At 35.0% G+C, this 6,619-nt stretch overlaps 1 pseudogene; it reads right to left on the bottom strand.

Annotated features, from left to right (window-relative positions):
• Window positions 1-2,460: 2,460 nt before the first annotated feature.
• LOC115955747 lies at window positions 2,461-4,636 on the bottom strand (annotated as a pseudogene).
• Window positions 4,637-6,619: the final 1,983 nt, after the last annotated feature.

Below are 6,619 nucleotides of genomic sequence, written 5' to 3'. Positions count from 1 at the left end.
AAGTTTTTATTAAAAAAAAGTAGAATAACATTAATACTACAACCATTTGTTGTCCCATGCCATCCTGAAAATTCTAAATAGTAGCACCATCATATACAAATTATTATATTAATACAAAATATTTACCTAAATGGTACTTAGTTAGTAAGAAATCAAATAGTTCTTCTCAACTCAGCTCATATTTTCTATGTAATTGGCTAATCCCTTGACAAAACGCATTTTACTTGTAATTAGGTAGATCTAAGTTGGGTTTAAAGTATCAAGAAATATGTTGTTCAAACATATCAAGTGGTATCATTAAAGATATGAAGGTTGATCCAAGAAACAAGTGAAGAAAAGTTGTCTCATTAAGTCTTGACACAAGCTCAACAAATGCTGTTATCAACGATTAATGAGGAAGCTTGACACAAGCTCAATCTATCAAGATCTACAATTTCAGAATTTCCAAATCTGAAATTTGGCCCATGATGACTTGAATGATTAGGATTTCTTTTCTTACAACCCTAGTCATATATAAAGCTTATTTTAAAAAGTCATCATACACAAAAATAGAGATCTATAACTCATATACTCTGTAAGAAGTTACTGCATTTGTGCGTCTTAGGGTTTTATAATTAAGTGCTTCCTGATCTTCATCGTTTATGAAGTAAAGAACTTTACAGCCAACAATAATCATTCAAGTTACTGGAGTTAATCACGTACTAGGATCTATGCAAAAGAGTTAGTCACAGATTAGAGATTTGTGCAACAAAGGAAAAAAAACTACTACAATATTAAGTTCAATTGAGTATTGAAGTGAAGGTTCAACTATAAGTTGGAATATTGGGATAGGCCAGGATAGTGGTAAGATTCTTCATACTTGAAACCGCTTGATTATTTATTAGTAGATTCTTGAGAGTTGTGATCTTAAATTCACCCAGTGAGGTTTTTGCTTTGTGAGAGATTTTCCCCATTTGTCAACAAATCACCATGTCAATTTAATTTTCGCTGCATTTAGTTTATTTGGTAATTTGTTAGTGCCTCCATGATTTGCATGTAATTTGACCTTATTAATCAACTTTGGTAATTAAATTAATTAACTGGGGTCAATATGTTTTAACCCAACAAAATATATTCAAAGTAGATGGGTTGGGCCAGGTTAGGTGGATTTGTGAATCTACTTACCCAAACCCAATCCAACCCACTACCAAAAAAAAAAAAAATTGCAATCCATAAACCCCTAAAAATTGACCTAACCCACCAGGTTTGATTAATTTTGGTAAATTAGTGGGTTGGCTACACACACCCTAATTCTAATGCTATAAACTAATTTCAATCACTCTATTGTATCCTAATTCTCAAAGGAAAAAAAAATAAAAAAAAATCTCTCTCTTTGTACCCAAAAATCCTAGCATCCAGATTTTAAGGAATTTGATGCTTGACAATCTAGCTAGATATCTCGGTATGTAATTATATCTTTGTTTGGTTTGATTATGAAAATCTAATAAGAATCCTTAGAATATGAGATACATATAATTGATTTATTTCTAGAAATATTATAAGGATTATTTGTTTTTCTCAAAATATCCTTTGATTCGTATCAAGTTTGTCTCTCATTTTTTTTCCTCCAAATAAATTATAAGAAACAAGAATATAAACTATAAATTATGAAAAATTTAATAAAATTATAGTAAAACGTTGTTTATATGACATGTATAGTAAAAAAATAATTATTTATATTGTAAGTTTATATATAAAAAAATTGTAACTTTTTCCAAGTATGAGAATGTGGATAGCCCATATTTTTAAAAAGGGAATCCACGTTTCTACAAAAAGAGCACAATAAATATGTGCTACCTAACGTGAAAAATAAATCCCAAAAGGAATTAAATTAGTGTGACTTACTCTTTTTATTATTATTTTTAACTTGATTAGAAATCCCTAAATCTAAACCTAGGGAGCTGACATTTATTATTCTATTGAATCTCTAAATAGTTATACCTTATTAATGCTAAGACCAAACATTTTTCAATTGTTTTAAATTTTTATTTATTTTTAGAATACTAAGTATTTAACACACATACAGGAGATGAGAAAATGTCTTAAAAATACTGACAGTTGTGTATATCCAAAATGACCTAACTCTTAGATACACAACATAAGATTTAAACATCTTTAACTCATACTCATTTTCTAACTATATGTGATAGGTTGTGATTGGAACAATAATATTTTTAAATTAGTCCACCATAAATTGCATACACATCGCAACAATCCACATTAGCAGTTGTGAAAATGCTGTCACGAAGCTAATGGTCCATTTGGTACTAATGTAGGAAGTAGAATTTTTTGTTTGTTTGTTAGAATTATGAAGTAGAACAAAGCTGTAAAGGTTTAGTAGTAGAGCTTTTTGTGCTAAATAGTTCTAACTAAAAAGAGTTTTAGCGATTAGAGCAAAAGTTAAAGTATTTTGAAGTCGTGAACAGCTATTTGGTAATCATTACATCCGTTGCAAGAAAACGCAAGAACAAAATGTGGTCAAACATAGGTGACACAATTTAAACCATTACATCCGTTGCAATGATAGGATGCCATGACGAACTTTTAATTATCATCTTTTTGTTGAATGGGATTGCAGATACTCTGGAGCCATTCCAGCTTGTCCTGATACGGTTTTAAATCCACGACATGGCGGTCATCTAATGACCATTGAATCACCTGTTCAACAGCATCTTTAATCTCTTTCAGAACTGCAGGGCTAAGCTTCGCACAAATATTCTCATCATTGACAGCATTTTTCATGTTGTAGGCATAGTTCTCCAAATCTAACTTAGCCTTAACCTTCTTCATGTGATAGTCATCTTCAGCCTTGTATCTCTTTGCATCCTGGACCATCCTCTCAACCTCTTCATTGGACAGTCTCCACTTATCATTGGTAATTGTGATCTTCCTTTTCACACCAGTGGTCTTCTCCTCCGCAGAAACATTCAAGATACCATCGATGTCAAGATCAAAACAAACTATTACCCTAGCAACACCCCTAGGTGCTGGAGTAACAGGAATTGTAATATTTCCCAACAAGTTGTTATCACAAGATCTTACTCTCTCACCCTCATAAACCAAGAAATCTACAGAAGCCTGGTTATCAAACACAGTGCAGAATTCACGCATCTTCTTGGTGGGAATGGTGGTATTCCTTGGAATCAAAACACACATCTTCGGTCCACGAAGCCCTACACCAAGGGACAGAGGGGTGACATCTAAGAGTATAATGTCTTGAATTTTCTCATTACCCATTCCGGTCAAGATAGCAGCTTGAACAGCGGCTCCATAAGCCACAGCTTCATCAGGATTATTGCTCTTGCTGAGCTCCTTCCCATCAAAGAAGTCCTGCAACAACTGCTGGACCTTGGGGATTCTGGAAGAACCACCAATAAGAACAATATCATGGACGCAACTCTTGTCCATCTTAGCATCGGCTAAACACTTTCCACAGGCTCGATACACTTCCTCAACAAATCCATGTTGAGTTCGGAAAATTTAGCACAGGTAATAGTTGAAAAGAAATCGATACCATTATATAAACAATCAACTTCAATGGTTGTCTCAATTGTAGAAGAAAGAATCCTCTTTGCTTTCTCGCAAGCAGTTCTCAACCTCCTAAGAGCTCTGGAGTATAGACTAATATCCACATTGTGTTGCCTCCTAAATATCTCAACAAAATTTTCTCCAAAAAAAAAAAAAAAAATCTCAACAAAATGCTTTAACATTCTGTTATCAAAGTTTTCACCTCCATGGTGAGTGTCTCCAGCCACGGCCTTCACTTCAAGGACACCCTTTTCAATTGTAAGGAGAGAGACATCAGTAGTAACACCACCCAAATCGAAAATCAACACATTTCTCTTGCCAGTGCTAGCTACCAACCATCTTGTCAAGACCATAAGCAATGGCTGCAGCAGTTGGTTCATTAATTATGCGTGGAACATTCAGGCATGCAATGCCTCCAGCATCCTTTGTGGCCTTACGCTGAGAGTCATTGAAGTAGGCTGGGACAGTAACAACTGCATTCTTCACAGTTTTGCCTAGGTAGGCTTCAGCTATCTCACGCATGAAATTTCCTCGGCAGTAAAGTGCTTCTCTTCGCCTTTATAGTTCACCACGATCATAGGCTTGTCACCAGGACCTCCAATGACCTTGAATGGCCAGAGGTTGATATGATTCTGAACCAAGGGATCACTGAATCAACCTCTTTGCATCTGCAATATAATACCTTATTAAGAAACAGATACCTCAAATAGTACTATTAGACAACACTGAAGCACAAGAAGAAGCAAGATTATATATTCCTAAGTGAAAAACAAGTTTTTAGGAATAAAAACAAATTCTTTCTAAAAAAAAAATAAAAAATAAAAATTATTCACTGGGGAGAGAGGAGATTACCAAAGACAGAGTTAGTGGGATTCCTGGCAACCTGATTCATGGCAGGATCACCGACCAAGCGTTGGGCAGAAGTGAATGCAACATAGGAGGGTGTGGTCCTGTTTCCTTGATCATTCGCTATTATCTCCACTCTATCATTATGCCACACTGCCACGCATGAATACGTTGAACCCAGATCGATCCCAATCGCCGGGCCCTCTCCTTGGCTGTTGGCCATTGTTGTCCTGAGGAACCACAAGTTTAAAGACTTGGTAATTATTAGTTCACACAATTTAGGTATAAAAAAAGTCTTTTTGTTTGAATGGACGGACAAACTCCAAATCAATATAGTTTTAGAAAATCCATTATTATAATCTCCTTCTCCAATTTATGTCTAACTTGAAATTCCCATCAAAAGTAAATTAATATAAACTCACCTGATATCTTCACTCACAGTTTGAATTCAATAACCCAAAAAGTCTCTCCTCAAAGAAAATCCCAAATAAAAAATCTCCTTATTTTTCCCACTTCATCCTTTTTTGTACTTCACTGCCCTCAGTGACTTTCTTCTTCTTTTCACGTAACTCTCCCTGACTGCTTTCTCAATATTACAGTATTTTCTCTTTTATTTCAGGCGGCCTTGTTACACAGAAGTATCTGCGGTATATATCGGAGTATAACATACTACCATACCGCCTATGAGTTTTTTTTTTTTTTTTTAGGTTATGAGTCTCAATACACCAGGATTTCTCTTCCTTTTTAAAATAGGAGATTACACGTGGGCCTCTTGTGTTTTATAAAGCTACTAACACTAACCACTCTACAAATATTTTACAAACTACTATGTGGCATGCTCCACGTCACTAAAATGTCACATAAGATATTAATAAACTCAAATTAAATTTTTTTTTATTTTAAAAAAAAACCTACTTCTTCTCTCCCTCCCTCCCTCCAATCCCAAATCCACAAAAACGTGATTATAAAAACCCCAAACCCACTGCTCCCTCTTGCCCATGCCTTCACTCCACCATTCACCAATGCACGCCACCGCCACACAAGTCACCGGATTCGTTGCTGGAGCTGCCGTGAACATGGTGTCGCCATCCCATCTGCCTCCCTCCCGGTAACAACAATGACAATGGTTATACTCTGTTTCAGGATTTAAGTTTTTTTTAATTTAATTAATTCATATGAAATTTGGTGTAAAGTATTGCAATATCTATGGCCTTGAGGCAATCCAATGGATTATATAAACAAAAAAAAAAAATGGAATGGGTCGTAATAACTAACAACCAAAAAGAATTTTTCTGTATTTTGAGTTTTTGAATAATGTGGAGATTTTCTGTGTTTACAAATGTAAATTAAATTTTTGCTCAAATTTGTTTAATTCATATTTTGAGTCTTGCAAGTTGCAAGTGGGTTTGACATTCCCAAGTGGATAGATTTGAAACAGAGGGGTGCTATTTAGAAATTCATACCAATTGAGAGTATTTGCAATATAAATCTAATTTTGAGTAACATACTGCGGAACCTTTGTCAATCCTATATATTCTAAAGTAAATTCTTGTACCCGCTGATTTGCATGAATAGCTTTTATACCCTAAGACTTTGGATTTTGTCATTTATCTTGTTGTACCTGTTGTTGACTTGATTTTGTCATTTATCTTGTTGTTGAAAGCTACATTAGTGTAACTTGGCAAGGAGTATGCCCCTTAATATTGTGTGTGTGTGTATATATATATATATATATATATATTTAAAAGAAGAAGAAGAATAATGCAGTACCTCGATAAAATTCACTATTGCCCAGATGCAATTTTTTTTTTTTCAGTGTTTTTCCTGGTCTTACTGATTTGGTCTACTTATTTTCAGCTTTAAGGTTTAGTTGTTTTTTGGACCTGATAATCAGTTGTCCTCTATTCAAGTAGGGGCTTTGTAAGAAGATGGGTGCACTTTGTAAGAAGATAAATCTGCCTTGGGGTGCCTTAGAAGCTGAAGCAAAAGCTGCTGAAATTGGTATTCTCTTCGCGTGGGACTTGGGTTTGAAGGAGGTAGTGGTGGAAGGGGACTCTCAATTAGTGATGGATGCACTTAAAGGGAATGTTGTTCCTGCCTTAGCTATCCAAAAGATTGTTGAAGGCTCTAGGTGGTGCTTAAGTCATTTCAAGGCGTGGAGGGCTGAGCACGTTAGGAGAAACATCAATGGGGCTGCACACTCTCT

This window comes from Quercus lobata, chromosome 8 (assembly GCF_001633185.2).
Source record: "Quercus lobata isolate SW786 chromosome 8, ValleyOak3.0 Primary Assembly, whole genome shotgun sequence".
Classification (NCBI taxonomy): Eukaryota; Viridiplantae; Streptophyta; class Magnoliopsida; order Fagales; family Fagaceae; genus Quercus; species Quercus lobata.
Note: the sequence above shows the minus strand (reverse complement) of the source record. Positions and strands in the feature narration are given on the sequence as shown.